Below are 18482 nucleotides of genomic sequence, written 5' to 3'. Positions count from 1 at the left end.
AAAAAATGCTACTGTGTAACCCTAATAGTAAATCTTTATTCTAAAAACTAAAGACTTTTAATAACTATCTAAAACTATATATCTACATATTTAAATGTAAATGGTGACTAAAGTAGCAAAAAGATAACGGGTAGGGTAAGGAAAGGTGCAAAGCACCAGCTAAGGCTATAAGAATAACATAGTTTTAGAAAGACCTACCTTTGAAAAAGAGAACAGAGCCCTTGTGACTGTTCTGTTCAGGAAGCAAATGAAACCTAAGGTATTCTGAGGAAGGAGAGGGAATTATGAGTAGGGGAGGAGTCAGAGCTTATGGATCCACAGGTTTAAAGGTGACAAGAATGAACTTGAGTCACATTCGAGTCCCAACAATTGAATCAGATGAAAATGGACAACATTGGATTAGAAGATCACCCTGATATGAACAAACATCAGTGACTCTGACCAGAACCAAATGTGGCAGTAAACAAAAGTTATGTACTTACCATAACAATAAATTCATGTTACCTTCTTTTTGTCTGGTTCAACATGCAGGTTGTGGGATCCAGCTGGATCCGACCTCGGCACTTTATACCAAAGTACTGGATCTGAGAGCTCTGACTTCTCTCTATTCACAATTCCTCTCACCTGCCTGAATTACTTCAGATCGAGTTTGCTGGATAATCAAAACTGGTGACAAACTATGTAGGAAAAGATAAGAGGAAAATTATCTAAATCACTGAACAGTCAGAGTTACAAAGGTGTCAGACAGAGTTCAAAGAAGGCTTGGCTGATCAATAAAAGGAAACAATGACAATCTGGCAGAAAGAAAGAATGAGGGGATTTGAACTAGATGGAAGAAGACAACATGGTAAGCACATAACTTTCGTATCTGATGTCTTTTTCATCTGATTCAACATGTGGGACAGATTCCCAAGTTACCTGACAGGAACTTAGGTGGGCTCAAGGAAGGACATTCCTGAATATGGCAGAGCCATAAGATGTGTGAATTCTAGAACGCACATCCAGCTTATAATGAAATACAAGGGTATGAGCTGAGGACCAGGTTGCTGCAGCACATATGTCACTTATAGGCAATCTATTTGCAAATGCAGTTGAAGTTGCCATCGCCCTGGTAGAACGAGTCTTAGGCCTTGATTGTAAAGATATACCTCGTGAATCACAGACAAATGAAATGCAGTCTGCTAACCATTTTGATAGGATTACCTTGGATATTGATTTCCAACTTTGTTCTCGGAGAAGGATATAAACAGCTGATCTGATTTTCTGAAATTTCTAGTACAATGGAGATAGAATCTGTCTATGGACATCCAACATATGTAGAGTATGTTCTTTGTTGGTAACATTTGGGGAAAAAAAAACTGGTGAATCAATCTGTTGGTCCAAGTTAGATTCTGAAGCTACACTGGGAAGAAGCAACGGGTTTGGTCTCACTGACACACTGTTTTTTGTGAAAAATAAGTAAAGGAGACTTATAAGAGAATGCCTGTAATTCTGAAACATGTTTTGCATATGTAATAGCAACCATAAAATTAGTTTTCCATGAAGGACATTTTATATCTACAAATGCTGGTGGTTCAATAGGTTTTTGTGTTAGGGATTGGAGTAAAACAGTAATGTTCCAGGGAGGGATTAGATCACAAACTGGGGGTCTCAATAAAAAGGTTCTTCTAAAGAATTTTTGGTCACTTTTCAGGGAAGCAATAGACACACTTTTTGAGCCCTATGTGAAAGTCTGAAATGGCTGCCAATTGGACTTAAACTGTAGAGTAACTTGAGCCATTTGGGAATAGCTCCAGTAGAAACTCCAAAATTTCAAGTAGAGATGCTGAAAATTGGCCTGGTCTCTTAGAATGGGCCCAGATGGAAAAACCCTTCCATTTGCTCTTGTAAGTCTTTTTGGTTGAGTTTCTTTTAGAAAAAAATATGATATGGACTACCAGGGAAGAAGGACTGACATCTCTGGCAGTCATTAGAATTGGAGAAACAGTGCAGTCAGTTTTAGGGTCTTGAAATCTGGCAGAGATAGCCAGAATGAGTAAGTGAGGAGATTGGGAAATGGATCCAGAACCCATGGTGAGTGAACCAAATGAGGCTGAAGAAAAGGGAACCGCACCTACCGAGGCCAGAAGAGGACAATGTGGATTACTCTGGTCTTGCATTCTATAACTTTCTATATAAACTTGATGATAACATGAACTAGCAGAAAGGCATAAAGGAAATCTGGGGGCCAATGAAGGACTAAAGCATCTTACTGTGACTGTCCCTGTGGAAGGATGAGGGCAAAGTAACTTCTGCCATGTGGGTAGCATCCATTTCAGTTACCCCTCTACTGAGTAGGAAGCCTTCAACAGGAGTGTCCTGGAAAGGCTGCTGTACTTTACCAAAAAAGAGGTGCTTGCCCCTTCTGATTCCTAGAGAAAGACAAATGAGGGGTGGCAAAACTCTAATCTGATGGTAGAGAATATTTCCATCCTGCTTACTCCTAGCTAGTGACTTTTGATCTTTGGGCCAAACTGGAAAGAACCATCAAAAGGAGCATTGATGAAGGATGCCTTAAAGCAATCTGCAAACTTACATAAGTGCATCCAGGCATGACAGAGCATACTGATGCCTGTATCTGCCATGCAGGACATCCCATTAGCCACACTGGACAACAGGGGCCCTAAAGGAGAGATGAAAAGTCAGCAAGCAAAGGAGAGGAGTAGTAGTGCTGAAACTGAATTCATCCTAAAGTCTTGGTGAGTACCTTTGCGAGGTGGACCCTGTTTTACACAAACACTCACCAAGGTGACAATGACAGATAGACTGTATTTATATAGCATATATCATGGACAGAAGTAAGTCAAAAACAAAAAAAAAAGATAGCTGGGTGCACAAGACGCAGAATAAAAAAGTGCCCATTCCTGGTAGGCACACTGGTGCCAGGACTGGAAAAAAATGACAGCGTAGAATCCCCAAAATACAGAAAGATTCCTACAATGGGGCCAGGCCAGACCCAGGGGGAGGAAGACCCACATGTTGTATAAGGAAGTACCAGTCCACAAAAAAATCACAAAAACTGATAGGTCAAAGAACAGCCATAAAGACGATAGAGTGGACTATTGAGGATAAGAAAGAAATTATGTATTGTTACTATTATGTAAAAAGCCCAGGATTTCCAAACACAAGATATACAAAACGATTAAGAGAGAAATTAGAGGAAAGAAAAATACTTCCGCAGGAAAAACTGGCAGAAGCTTCAAATAAAAAATTGTGTTCATTAATACAACAGATTTTTGAAAAACAGTATATAAATCAAGAAACTTTTATCTGTTTGGAAAAAGAAACATCTGAGGAAGTGCAAAAATTTAAACAACAAAGCCTAGAGATATTTGAAAAATATAAAAAAGAAATACTGACATCGGAAAGAAAGAGAGATTTGATATGGTGCAATATTAATGCAATGGAGAAAGCCAAGTTAATTAAGATAGAGAAGGTAGCCCCAAAGATATTCGAAGAGAAATACAGGCAAATGCATCCAGAAATGGGCAATTTCACATTAAAAAATTAATACTGGAAGATGAATTTATGCAGTGCCTGCGAAGTGAAGGATTTAATGTACATGGTCTAACACAGACTACATCACAGCATGATGGAATGAGTCCCCAGAATAAGGAGAAGCAAGAAGATCAGGAGACATGTGAAGAAGAAATATGGACATGGGAAAGGAAAAGAGATTTAATATGGTAAGCTGTACTAAGGCACTGAAAAGGAAAAAGCAAAACTAACCAATATAAAAAGAGCAACACCAACGATATTTGAAGAGAAATACAGGCAAAGGAATCCGGATATGGAAAACTGTACAATACAAAAAAATAAGAAGACTAACAGGAAAAGTAGAAAAAGAGATTAGTAATGGAGAAGTCAAAGAAATAGAAATTGATGTTATGGAGAATCTGCAAAGAGAAGGATTCAGTGTAGAAAATCCAATACAGAAAGCACCACAACAGGATAAAGCAATGGATATCCAAATTAAGGGGAAACCAGTGGAACAGGAAGCAATTGGCCATTTGCCATATCAAGATATTTTGGAGCCTTCCACAGGAAACCAGTATAAACATTCACTTTAAGCTAGACAGCAAGGAAAGGAACAGGAAACGGTGGAAACTCTGATGCAGTCAATGTTGACGAGTGATTTGCCAGTGAGTTCCCATATGACGGAGCAACAGATGGCACAGGATGAAACTGAAGAGAAGGTGCCACAGGAGGAAGCTATAGAACTTTCTATAGAATGCCCGCAGGAAACGGAAAACAAGAGATGTGCCCTGAGCTTGGAAGAAAATGAGCTAAGAGAAGAGTTACTTGATTTAATGGGCATGGATAGATATATTACGATCAATGAGAGAAATAGACAGCAGAAGGTCAATAAAACCCAAAAAGTAAGATGTTTGATAAAACAAATGAATGCAGTAATTATGTCTGCCCATAGAGATCCATGTGATATAACAGAAGTAAACAGCATATATTACTGTGCTGCTAAATTAATAACACCATGGAACTATCAAATAGAGAAAACTATAAAGCAATTAAGACAAGAAGTGTCACTGTTAGAAGATTATAGAAGAGGGAATAGATCAGCAAAAATACTAAGAAAGACAGATGTGATTAAAGTGATGCACAGTATTAGAACAGACCAGGATCTATCATGCACTATCACAAATAAATTAAAAATTTCAGCACAAGCACAAAATCTTAGAAGATACACAGATAAATATAAGGGAAAAGTACAAAATAAGCAATTTATTGATGACCAAAAAGGTTTTATAGAGAATATGGAAATAAGGTAAAAAGAATTGAAAGAACGCCAAAAAAAGAGGGAGTAGATACATTTTGGAGAAGTATCTACGGAGATCATGTGGAACATAACAAGGATGCTAAATGGATAGAAGAAGTAAAAGAAAGAATAAGAAGTTTAAAGGGGCAGGATATGAAATGGGTTGAAGTAACAGCCAGAGAGATTGAAACAAAGTTAAGAAAAGCCTCTAACTGGAAAAACCCAGGCTCAGATGCAGTACTTAACTTTTGGTTAAAAGTATTAACATCTTTGCACAAGGATTTATCCATGAGCAAGAACTATTACTATTTATATGTGCACCCCGAACAGACACCAACCTGTCTAACAACAGGCAAAACAATGCTCTTACTTAAGAGTGAACCTGCAAGCTACCCTAAAAATTATAGACCAACAACTTGCCTGCTGACGACGTATAAATTACACACGGAAATTGACGCAGACAGAGTTTATAGTCATTTAGAAGAAAATTCAATCATGTCAGTAAAACAAAAGGGCAATAAAATAAAGTCATATGGAACAAATGATCATTTGTTGTTAAAGTTATAGTGGAGAACTGTAAAAAGGGGAAGAATCTAAGTATGACATGGATTGACTACAAAAAAGGATCTGACAGTATCCCACACTCATGGATAAAAGTGTGCTTAAAAATGTATAAGATAAACCCTACACTGACTGACTACATTACAGTGACCATGAAACAATGGCAGACCATTTTGCAATTAAACCATGATAAAGGACAGATTATCATCATTCCAGGGACAAAACTGAAAGGGGGATATTCCAGACTGACTCTCTGTCACCGTTGCTATTCTGCTTTGCCATTAACCCATTAAGCTATTACTTAACAGCTTAGGCCATGGCTTCAATTTGGCTCCTAGAAAACAAAGTCTAAAGACTTCTCATCTTCTCTTTGTCGATGATTTAAAACTGTATAGCTCATCAGATGAAGAACTGAAAGCACAGTTTCAGTTGTCAAAACTTTTTCAGATGATATAAGAATGTCATTTGGTCTTGATAAGTGTGCAAAAGCAACCTTTAAAGCAGAAAAAGTGCAGCACCAGGAAAACATCAGTTTGGGACAAGAATGTGATATAAAAGAACTTGAGCAAGAAGGAGTGTATAAATACTTGGGAATGGATGAAGGGTGAAGAATAAAACATGAACAAATGCGAATAAAACTCAGTGAGGAATACTTTAAAGACTTAAATTAATCCTGAAAACAGCACTGACATACAGAAACAAAATCCAAGCTATAATCCAGTTTGCTCTTCCTGTCTTAAACTACAGATTTGGAGAGATTGTCTGGCCCCAAAACTTGTTGGATAGATTGGATATTAAAACAAAAAGAATGCTTCATGCTCACCAAATGATTTATAAAAATCAGTGTATACCAAGATTATATATTCCCTGTTCTGAAGGAGGGATGGGCCTCCTTGAAACTGATTACATGCAATCATGGGACACCACACATATCTACTGACCTCACGAGATCCAAATGTAGTGAGTTTTGAAACATGAGGAGAATAAATCTAAGATGACTTCTCTGCTTAATTTAACAGAAGCATATCGACGTCAAGCAGGAATGGAAATCAAAGCAGAAGTAGATAAAAAGCAGGCAGCAACTGAATGTGCCAAAAAAACAAAAGAAAGAATATAAGATGAAGGACCAGATGAGAGGGCAAGAAATGTGGAAAAAGCATAAACATAGTTGCAAGTATAGAAAACGCCTGGAAGAACCTCATATTGTTCAGGAACGAATGCAAGAATGGTTAAGGAGAGGCAAATTCAAACCAAGAGATGAAAGGTTAATACTGGCAACCCAAGATAGTGGGCTACGTACACACTGGTTTACAAAGTCCATTGAACATGTATGAGACACAGACAAATGAGAAGTTATGTACCTACCATAACGTTCCATGTTAGTTGTCTTCTTCACGCCTTCTTTCGTGCTGGATGGGTTCGGAGCCGATCCCCGGCTCCGACTCGGCCAATACTAAAGCTCGAGAGCTAATTCCACTGGCTCGAGGCTCCCCTATATCCCACAATGCTAGGCGGTAACTACTCAGATCTCGTTTGATAGCTAAAACCAAACAGTTCTAGTCTCCATAGTATGGAGAAGAGAGAAAAGGAACCCACCTCTATATAAACCTGTATGTAAGCTACCACAAACATAAAGGGGAGAATAGAGGTGGTGGAACATGTGGGAAGGAAGCCCCAATGGAAGATCCCAAAAATTCCTATCGGTCTGTCCAGGCTGGGGGGAAGGAGGGTGGAACGCAAGAAAGAAGGCGAGAAGAAGACAACTAACATGGAACGTTATGGTAGGTACATAACTTCTCAATGTTAAGTTGTCAATCTCGCCTTCATTCTTGCTGGATGGGACCGCGTCCCTAGCACCTTACCCCGGGTGGCTTATCGGAACAGACTCTTGAGAACAGTGGAACCAAAGTTGGCACGGTTTCTGGAGGCCATATCCAATTTGTAATGCGACATAAAGGTATGAGGAGAAGCCCATGTGGCTGCTGCACAAATGGAAACTATTGGTAGCCTGTCCTGAAAAGCTACAGATGTAGCTAATGCCCTGGTTGAATGAGCTCTAGGTCTTGAAGGCAGTTTTTGATGTCTGATTTCATAGATGAAGGTAATTATAGAGGTAAGCCATCTTGAAAGGGACAGTTTGGAAACTGGAAGGCCCAATTTCCCTTCCGCATAAGACAGGAAGAGCTGGTCAGATTTCCTGAACTGTTTAGTCCTGTCTAAATAATATCGAAGTTAGCGATGAACATCTAGAAAATGTAACTTTTGTTCCGACCTGTTGGAATAATCAGGGAAGAAGACAGGGAGATCGATAGTCTGGTTTAGATTTGCCTCAGAGGAAACCTTAGGCAAGAAGGACGGATTAGTCAGGAGGGACACCCTGTCTTTATGGAAAACTAAGTAAGGAGGACGACTGCAAAGAGCATGAAGTTCAGATACCCTTCTAGCTGATGTTATGGCTACTAGAAAAAGTGTTTTCCATGAGAGCAACTTAAGAGGGCATGAAGCCGCAGGTTCGAAGGGGGGGAGAATCAAGGACACTAGAACCAAATTCAAGTCCCACTGAGGTGGGGGATCTTTGATTGGGGGCTTGAGCAAAAAGACACCTCTTAGAAAGGCTTTGCAGAGTTTATGGGACATGATACTGGAGTCCGAGACACCTACATGAAAGTTAGATATAGCAGCTAGTTGTACTCTAATGGTAGATGAGGAAGAGCCTAAATGAAAGAGCTCTGCCAAGAAGTCTAGGATAGACTGGATAGGAGCAGTGAAGGGGTCTATATTTTTTGATGCTGCCCAGAAGGAAAAACGTTTCCACTTACTATTGTAAATCCTTCTGGTAGAAGACTTGTGAGAGGCTATCAGGATGTTATGGACCGAATGAGAAATAAAGGGAAGCCTGGCTAGGGTAGGAATCGGAGAAACCATGCTGTGAGGTTGAGAGATTGGAGGGAGTGGTGCAGCTGGCCCGACTGGTGGGTCAAAAGATCTGGCACTGGGTCCAGATGCCAAGGCTACGCCAAGAGGTAATGATGCAGGAACGGAAACCATATCTGTCGAGGCCAGTAAGGGGCAATGAGGATCATAGTGACTCTCGAGGCGATAGCTTTCTGAATTAATTGAGAGATCAGTGGAAAAGGGGGGAAAGCATACAGAAGTCCCCGGGGCCAATCGTGGACTAGAGCGCCTCTGGTGGGTTGGCCTGGTAGAGGGAAGAGGATGAAGAAATCATGACACTTGCTGTTTTGGGGAGTAGCAAAAAGATCGCAGCAAGGCCGGCCCCATCTTTGAAAGATTTCTTCCAGCAGTGATTTTTTTTAGAGACCACTCGTGAGGCATGAGAAAAGCCCTGCTCAACTTGTCCACAATCACGTTGGACTTCCCGGGAATGTGCATTGCTATCAGAAACCGCTGAGAAGAAATCGCCCACTGCCAAAGTCTGAGTGCCTCTCGACATAAGGGATAGGACTTGGTTCCGCCCTGTTTGTTGATGTACCACACTACGGACATGTTGTCCGTCTGAATTGCAATAGTCCCTGTGGGAAGAGAGTCCTGAAGGGCTTGCAACGCTAAAAGCACTGCTCTCATCTCTAAGACATTTATGTGCAAGTGGCACTCGAAAGATTGCCACGTGCCCTGGACTGTCCTGCCCTGATAATGCCCCCCCCACCCAATCAGGGAGGCGTCCGTTGTCACCGTGGCGATTGAGGGGGGAGGGATGAAGGGTCTGCCCTGAAGAACTAGAGGTGATGTCATCCACCAAGACAGGTGATTCTTGCATGATTGGGTTAGCAGAATGATGTGAGACATCGGGAGCTGTTGGAAGGACCATTGAGAAAACAGCATCCACTGGAGGATCCGCATGTGAAAACGAGCTAAGGGGAGGAGTGTAATGGTAGCCGCCATGAGTCCTAATACCTTCAAGACTACCCTGGCTTTGATCTTGTTGCATTGAAGCAGGAGGTAAACGTGTTTGCGGATATTTGATACTCTTTGCTCTGTCAGTCTGGCAGAAAGATGAACTGTGTCTAAGGTGGCGCCTATAAAGGTAATAGATTGACAAGGTGACAAGGCAGATTTTTCGAAATTTACTGAAATGCCTAGAGCTTGGCAAGTTTGAATGGTGAAGTCTCTGGATAGAAGAAGTTGACGCCTGGTGGTGGCGGTAAGGAGCCAGTCGTCCAAATATGGAAACACCTGGAATCCTTGACGTCTCAATTGAGCCGCGACCACTGCCATACATTTGGTGAACACTGGGGCTGTAGTGAGACCAAAGGGCAGGGCTCTGAACTGGTAGTGACTGGCTCCCAGCCTGAAGCGGAGAAACCTCCTGGAGCGTCTGTGCATTTTGATATGGTAGTACGCATCCTGAAGGTCTATCGAGCACATCCAATTGTCCTGACCCAAGAAGGGTAGAATGGACTGTAGCGTGACCATCCGGAATTTTGTTTTCTTCACATACTTGTTTAGCTTGCTGAGATCCAGTACTGGTCTCCAGTCCCCTGTTTTTTTTGGTACCAAAAAGAATTTGGAGTAGATTCCGGATCCTTGCTGGTCTGCTGGGACTTGCTGGATAGCTCTTTTTGACAGCAGCTTTGATATTTCTAACGCTGCTTGTTCCCTTAGACTGGGTGGAACGTCTGGAAGGGATCCTTTGGGTAGGGATGGGATGTGAATAAAGGGGATTTTGTAACCCTCGGATATGATCGACTGTACCCATTTGTCTTGAATGAGGGAAAGCCAGGCTTTTGGGTACAGTGATAATCTTCCCCCGACTGCCTCCGAAGGTGGACAGCCGGGCAGCTCCTCAGGGATGCTGAAAGGGTTTATCAGAGAAAGTCTCTCTGCTACCCTGGTTTTGCAGACCACCTCTGCCCCTAGGGCGGCGTCTATTGTTGTTCCCCCCTCTGCCTCTAGATGGGAATCGACTTTGTGCGTCAGATGAGACTCCTTGTGGTTTGCGGAACCACATTCCCCCCCCCTCTGACCTTTGGGATAAGGTCTGGAAGGGGTAGAAAAATGGACTCCCACGGCAGAGAGTCTTACCTTCCTGCTCGCACCTAGTCAATGTATCCTTCACCTGAGGTCCAAACAACGTTGAGCCATCAAAGGGGGAATTGGTGAAGGATGCCTTGAAAGGGTCCGCAAAATTGCAAAGCCGCATCCAGGCGTGGCGTCGTAAAGCTACACCTGTGCCTGCAGCCCTACTCGCCCCATCAGCCGCATATGAGATAAGCCACATGGAGGAGTTGACAATCGAATTCAGGGTTGCCAACTGGGAGTTCATTTTGTCTTGGAACCCCACAGCTGTTGGATCCTGCATAGCATCACCCATATCCTTGAGTAAATCCCTCTGGAGACGGGTGAAGTGACACAAGTAGTTCAGCGACCGCATGGCAAAGGTCGCTGGGGAAAACATCCGCTTACCGTACCTGTCCATGGTCCTAGACTCCTTATTAGGAGGATGGACAGGTACCGAAGGATCGGCTAATTCCTTCTTAGTGGCTGCGGCCACCATCATGGCATCAACAGAGACACCTTTAGATAAGAACTGTTTCTCTTTCGGGGCAGTAATAAATTTTGACGGCCTCCTTGGGGTAGGTTCCACCGAATCAGGGGCCGTCCAAGGCTTCCTTGCCACCACTTCCATGAGGGGGTCAAAGGGAGGAGACACCCAGGAGGTGGAAGGGCGAGAGACAAACGCCTCAAGGTAGACCGACTCGTCCCCTGAAGGGTTAAGGGCGGGCCAGTTCCCCCTCTGTTTAAGGATTTCAGGGATGTCAGCAAAAAGAGACATCCTCAGAGGGGGACCGAAGGGAGCCTTCAGATTCCTCCAAGTCGGTGTCGGAGGTGATAGACTCAGGGGAGTCAATGTGCTTCCTCTTGCACTGTCTCTTCCGAGGGGGTTCCCCTGCCGGATCAGGAGAAGCCACGGAAGAAGAGGATATTCCCAATGGGGAAACCTGAGGGGCTGGCTCTCTACGGTCTGGTACGAGGGGGTGGGTAGAAACCACCGCAGGCACTGAAGAGGGAGGAGCTGACGGAGCTGACCGTGGGGTAGACACGGGGTCTAGCACGCTCCGAGGAGACAAGGACCCCCCCCGGCACTGACAGGGACGGCTCCGAGGCCGATGTCGGAGACGAACTCACCAGCGCTGATGCTCCGAGAGGGAGAACTGGGTCAGACAAGGGTCTGATGCCACTCGCCCCCTCGGAGCCGACGAGGGAAGCCCGGCGCCGAGATCCCTCCAAAAAGGAAATTGGAGCAGACGACGGAGTCGAAAGGGAGGGTATCGGCTCCGACAGCCACGGCTCCGAACTCAAAGGAGTCGGAGGAGGAACAGAAGCAGGGATGGGAATAGCCGCTGACTGTTGAATAGGGCTATGCAGCATTTGGGCCAGTGCCTCGGACTTGAGAAGTCTACTCACCACCCTTTGTAAGTCATGGTCGGACAGCCTGGAGGACTGAGAGGAATGGGACCTATGGCTCCGCTCCGACAGAAGAGGGGATCCCGGGGCCGAGTGGATGGAGCCGATGGAAGGGGACCTCGACCTCTTCTTAGAAGGTGGCTCCGATAAAACTATCGGAGCTGACTGAGTCTTAGCAACCTCGGCTCCGGCCGGAGCAGAGTTAATGGTTTGAGTCTTCGAAACATCGGCTCCAGCCAGAGCCGATGTCGAAGCAGCCTTAATGCTCCCAGCGGACGGCTCTGAAGCTGGAGCCGACGGCCTGGAAGTCTTTGAAGGCTTCCCCGATGCAGACTGGGTCGAGGGGCCTTCAGGCTTTAATAAGCCTCTAAGAATAAGTTTATTTTTGCGTTCCTGCAGGACTCTCGGGCTGAATGCATGGCAAACAGCACAGGAGTCCTGCAGGTGCAAAGGTCCCAGGCAATAGACACAAGAAGTGTGGCCGTCTGTCAGAGACATTTTCTGACAGCACGAGTCACACTTCTTGAAGCCTGAGACCTTGGAGTCTTTAGACAGCCCAGAAAAGGAGACTGTATACCAAAAAACACAGACACAACACACAGACACACCCTTTAACCAAAAAGAAAAACCCAATCACACTGAATGACAAAGGGAAAAAGGGGAGTGGGTCAAAGGCCTAGAACTTAAAAAGGAATAAAAAGGGAATAAAAACGAGGGAGACCCGATTTAAACTAAAAGGATACCCTGTACTATAAACTTAACTAAACAAAAAGGATAGGGGTAGATATTTGAAGTTTTTAACTAGAAAAACTCACTAAACTGCCAGAGCCGGTAGAAGAAAGCACCTCGCAGCTAAGCGGCAAACGAGATCTGGGTAGTTACCGCCTAGCATTGTGGGATATAGGGGAGCCTCGAGCCGGTGGAATTAGCTCTCGAGCTTTAGTATTGGCCGAGTAGGAGCTAAGGATCAGCTCCGAACCCATCCAGCAAGAATGAAGGCGAGATTGACAACTTAACATTGTAGGTTTTGTAAAACTGAATTGGAAACAGTCACACACCTTGTTGCTGGTTGCGACACACTAATGGCAGAAGGACTGTATACTGAAAGGCATAATAATAATGTGGCGAGACTGCTGCACTGGGGATTGTGCAAACATTATGGTATTGAAGTGGCTGAAAAACACCGGAAACATGAGCCACAAAGTATCATAAAAAATGATGAAGTTTATATTACATGGGATCACCCATTGCCAACAGTTCAAAAGCTAGATGCTAGAAAACTGGATATAGTGGGCCAAGACAAAAAGACAAATGTAGCATTGATCAATGAAATCACCACACCCAGTAATTACAGTGTCTTGCGTACAGAGAAACACAAAGTCATAAAATACTAGGATCTGTAGGCAGAAAGCAGAGCAATGTGGTAGAAAGATACTCAAACAGTTCCAATAGTAGTAGGAGCAATGGGTCTTATAAAAAAGAATCTACAATTGTATTTAGATATGTTACCAATCCATGCAACCCTGTACGAATTGCAGAGGGAGTCATTACTGGGCATACTGTGGGTGCTGCGTAGAGCACTTTTGGCTGACATCAGAGATTAAAACAATACTAATTTCATGAACTTTAACTGTACTTTGACTTAGGAATGGGGTCCATTCCCATCATGGTATTAGAAACCCAAAAGATTTGGAGAAATTAAAAAAAGACAACAGCCTCATGCAGATGTTCATAACAAACTGCATGGTCAACAATTGAGCCTCTTGAGTCTTCTAAATCTTTGGAGGCTGCAGAGTCTTTACAACCTTTGATACTTCAACTACTAGTCTCGCTGAAGTGTCATCAAATGGACAAGATAGTGGGGCACACATAAGGCAATGGTGGCTGAAGGGTATGAGTGCTATCCCAAGTGATACAGAGCCCGAAACTCCCTGTTGGGCAGATGGACAGACAAACTCTCCTCAGAGATATCCTTCTTACTGGCAGCCATAACTATGATGGAATCTTACACTGAATCCTTACTACAATGGATTCTGTTCTTGCGGGGGGGGGGGGGGGGTCTTATGTTGTTTCCTGGGGATTGGTTCCATCGTGTCACGTTCTTTCTAATCCCTCTGTGACACCAGGTCTATATCAGCATCCAGATGGGAACACCACCCAGGATTTGGAAGACCCGGTACTGAAGGCCTCCAGAGACACTGACTCCTCAGGGAAAGGGGCTTTCATGGCTCATACCCAATGCTACTTCAGTAATTCTAGAAAATCCCCAAAGAAGGAGTCATTAAGGAGGGATATGGTGCAGCTTTCCCTTTCACAGATGTTGGTGCCCAAAATGACAGATTTGTCAGGGGAATCCAAGTGCTTCCTCTTGCACTTGCTCTTACCATACACCTATGTGACGGGAGAATCAAGAGAAGTCACAGAAACAACATGGGGGTCCTGAATGCAGGGAAACCTGTGGACCCAAAGGAATAAGCTGCCCAGGAGCCAACTAGTGCAGATCTGCAAGCCCAGAAGTTTGGGAAAGAAAAGGATCTAGTGCTGCTTCCCAAGCTCTCCTGTCCAAGCTGGACAGGAGCATCTTTACAATGTCAAAAGCCAAGGCTGAAGCTGGTAGCTGAACACACCTCAGATCAGAGGACCCGAACAAGATGGGTTTTTATCGGAACATCGAAACGGCAAAATGTCGAATCACGTTACATCTAACTGGTTACATCGAACCAGCAAAACATTGAAAAGCTGTCAATGACAGCTTCCAATGGGGACATAAAACAATAAGGGTGTAGGCAGGGGGGCAAGCCCCCCTGCACCCCCCACTACTTAAATATACCTACTCCGAGATCACTCTACAGTGTAGGAAATGGAAATATTCCATTTCGCACTGTAGTGCACTGAAGTGTGATCTCCGAAGTGGAATAGTTAAGTGGCAGGGGGTCTGGGGGGTGCAGCAGGTCTTGCCCCCTGCATGTAGTAAATTGTTTTTAGCATTAACTCCACACATTAGTGATTTTTGATGCTTCGATGTTTTACATTTTGATGTAAGCATTTTGATGTAATGAGATTCGATATTTTGCCATTTTGATGTTCCGATATACACCCAACAAGACACTGGTGCCTGGTACCTGGTGCAGACCTGACGGGCTCTAACACCAAGATCAGAGCTTAGTTGTCGAGTGCTGAAGGTCCCAGGGGCAGGGATGATTACAAGACCTGGAAAGTCAACCCCAATCCCAAAGCAGCAGCCCTGAACTCTCATCCCCGAGGCACACTCAGCTCCAACAATTCTGGAACAGAGAAAGCCAAGAAAAGAGTTAGCAGCTAAAGTGGCCTATGTTGGAGCCAACAGAGAGGAGAGCAGCACAGTAAGGCCCATAAACCCTGGAGCCAAAGGAACTGGGTAAGGAAGAACAGCAGTTTGGAGATAAAGCCTCAATAAAAGGGGCCAAGGAGGTTGGGATGATACCTAATTATATTTGGGCCTGCAGGAAAGATCAGATCATCTGCTCCAGATCTGAATACTTTATGTTCCCAACCCACCAAGCTGACCAAACAGAAGATGCCATCAATGGTGGCTGATGACTTCTCACCAGAATGGATGTAAAGAGTGGATCTGAACAGGAGAAGCTCAGACCCTGTGAGGGGAAGGGGATGGCCCCTGAGAAAATTCTGCTAGCATTATGGGCAACAAGGGGACTGCAATCTGCCCACCGAGGCTGAAGGGTCCTCTGCCAAGATGTTTAGCTTAGGTGAATATAAAGCTTCTGATACCAACAGGACTGGAAAACAGGGATGCACAGGAAGAGTCAGACCTGATGGTGTTGGAGCTTGAATAAAACTTCTCTTCTCAGCGGCTGTTCATTTTGATTTTGTTATTGAGTGCTGGAGATTTGTTGGGCAGTTGTTTTTACTTCGTGCACCTAATCAGTACGTTTGCGTGCACCGCTTTCTTTTGGGACTTATATATATATATATATATATATGCATATGTGTGTGTATAGATAGATTTTTAGTTCCAGCCTGTGAAGCAAATACTTGGTGCTTCCTTTCCAATGTATCTTGCTTTCAGTGATATCCATACAATTTTACAGCACTGTTTTGAAAAATGTCATGCAGCCTCTCACCACAGACTTTTCTGGACCCCTATCAGTTACATATTATTTTACTGCCCATGATATTTCTCATTCTCTGTAAATTCAGTCTTGAATTCCATTATGGTCAGTTCTCTCTCACTTCAATCATGTCTATCAGAAGGTCAGTGATGATCACTTTCATCTGTTTAGCAACACAATGCATTTATCTATAAATGTTTTAGTTTCAAATTTAGTTTAAAAAGCTCATATAGCTATAGTAAATAATGTACGTCTCCCAGCATCTGGCTGTCCATTTACTACCCTGCTACTCTCAGGACAATCTTTCATGTATTCAGTGGCAGTGGGTGTTCTCTGCAGTTGCGGATATACACATGACAATGAGGGCAGAGTTCCAACTGTTCTTCTGCCTTCCCCTTTTTTGAACATTGGCATGAAATAACTATACACTTCTCAACATAATTTCGTATAGTTAATGCTAGGTAACAAAAGTGAATACTTAGCTCTCAAGATTTTATAATGTATTTACTTTGTAGCAAAGCATAATACAGTTTTTGAATATCACTAGTGCTGTATTTCAGACAAAACGGTACTTTTATAAACTCTAATCATGTATTCACACAAATGAAAACACATGTGCCAAATTACATTACTGCAAGGTTCTCTATTATAGGTTCATAGGTTCATACTAGGCTATCTGCCCGAGGGCATTTACAAGCCTAGCCCATAGTTTTGTGGCTTACGCCACCCCTTTAGTATGGGGAACTATACCCATTATTTTGCTGTGCCTCTGTTGAGCAGTGACACTGAGGTAATCCCTGGGGTATATCTGCCATCTCCCATCCATTGGTCAAGATTTCTCTTGAACAAGGCCAGCGAGGTGCTCTGCCTCACATATACCGGGATTTTATTCCACAGCATAGGAAGTCTTTGGGTGATGAATCTATCCCTCCAGCACGACCTATTAATAGCCGTGTCGAGGTTTAAGTCTCCCGCCCTTGTGGCTCTGACGGATCTAGATTTTTTGAGGTGAAGCATATTCATCAAATCTGGGTTTGACATGGCCTTGTATGTTAGGCAAAGGTCACCTCTGAGCAAGCGGTAAGCGACTGAATAGAGCTGGAGTTCTTTCAGTCGGGCAGCATAGGACAGATGTTTGAGACCCTTTATCCTTTTGGTGAGGAACTTTTGTGGCCTCTCCAGCTGCTGCAAGTGTCGGGTCAGATACATTCCGAATGGGGCATTGTACTCAATCATTGGTCTGATGAGTGATGAGTATAGGGAGACTATGACCTCCCTTGATCTAGATGAGAATCCCTTCATGATAAGGTGGGCAATGTAGAAGGTCTTCCTAACTACTTTAGCTACATGGGTGTCGAATGACAGACTACTATCAACCTGGGTCCCCAGGTCCCTGATAACTTCTTCTGTGCTCAGTGGATTGCTATACTATTTTTAAACAGAAGACAGACATGAACAATTTCATCAATATGGGTGATTTAAAGCCCATGGAAGTGTGCTTCACTCTAATCAAGAAGCAAAACCTAGCAAAAACATGATTATAAAGCACTCCTAAATTAATGTCTTTGATTTTTCTCACCACTACATGGTAAGAATATCACTTTGTTTTCAATGTGTTGTTGTTGTCTTTTGGCTTTTCCCGGTTAGGCCACAGTGGAACTCTGGTCCGCTAATGATTGGCAGTAGATTTTAACGGTGCCGAGTTGCCAGCTCGACGCCCAACCTTCAACGAAGGCACGCCCATTCACGCATGTCTTTCGGAACACCAATCGACCCGCAGGGAGGACATGCAGACTCCACACAGAAGGCACTCCACGCACACTAGCTGAGAATCGAACGGGAGAACCTCTTGCTGTGAGGCAACAATGCTACCGCTGCACCACCGCGGATTAATGTTAAAGCATATTCTTCCAGATGTGCACCTTTAAAACAACAGTTATCTCTTCTGACATCAGATACCACTCTTACAGTTCCAATAAATCCAGTGATTCAACTTACTGCAAATGCATCGCCACATATATATGTGCATACGTGTGTACTAGACTGAAACGTTGTTCCTACTGAATCATAGCAGCAAGGGACAGAACAGGAACAAGGTAGTTCTTAATTTTAAAAAGTTAATAAACACTCTCTCTCTCTCTCTCCACAAACACACTCACATAAAAAAAAAAATATATATATATATATATAGAGTTCCCCTTCAGGAGGTCGAATGGCTGAAATCTCGAAATGCATAAGCTCGACCTTCTGAAAGGGAAATAAAAAAAAAAAAAACAACAAAACACAAAACAATGTTTCTGCAGGGGGACAAGCCTCCCTGCACCCCCCCACACCCCCCACTACTTATTTATTCCAACTCCGAGATCGCACTACAGCGCAGAAAGGGAAATCTCCCATTCTGAGCTGTATGCCGATCCCCATTCAAACGGTCGAGCTTCTGAAATTTCTAGCATATGGTCTTGACTGTGTGTGTGTGTGTGTGTGTGTGTGTGTGTGTGTGTGTGTGTGTGTGTGTGTGTGAGAGTGTGTATGTAATAAACAGCATAGAATAATAGCAATGCATCAAGGCTTGG

The 18482-nt window shown here is 43.6% G+C and overlaps 1 protein-coding gene across 1 annotated transcript in view; it reads right to left on the bottom strand.

The window, feature by feature from the left end:
• The window catches only part of ESPN (espin), a 3774415-nt gene that overhangs the window by 937538 nt on the left and 2818395 nt on the right, over nucleotides 1-18482 (bottom strand). The gene's annotated exons all lie outside the window — the stretch shown is intronic.

The sequence above is a fragment of the Protopterus annectens genome, chromosome 2.part1 (genome assembly GCF_019279795.1).
Source record: "Protopterus annectens isolate FY-2018-M chromosome 2.part1, PAN1.0, whole genome shotgun sequence".
NCBI lineage: Eukaryota > Metazoa > Chordata > Ceratodontiformes > Protopteridae > Protopterus > Protopterus annectens.
Note: the sequence above shows the minus strand (reverse complement) of the source record. Positions and strands in the feature narration are given on the sequence as shown.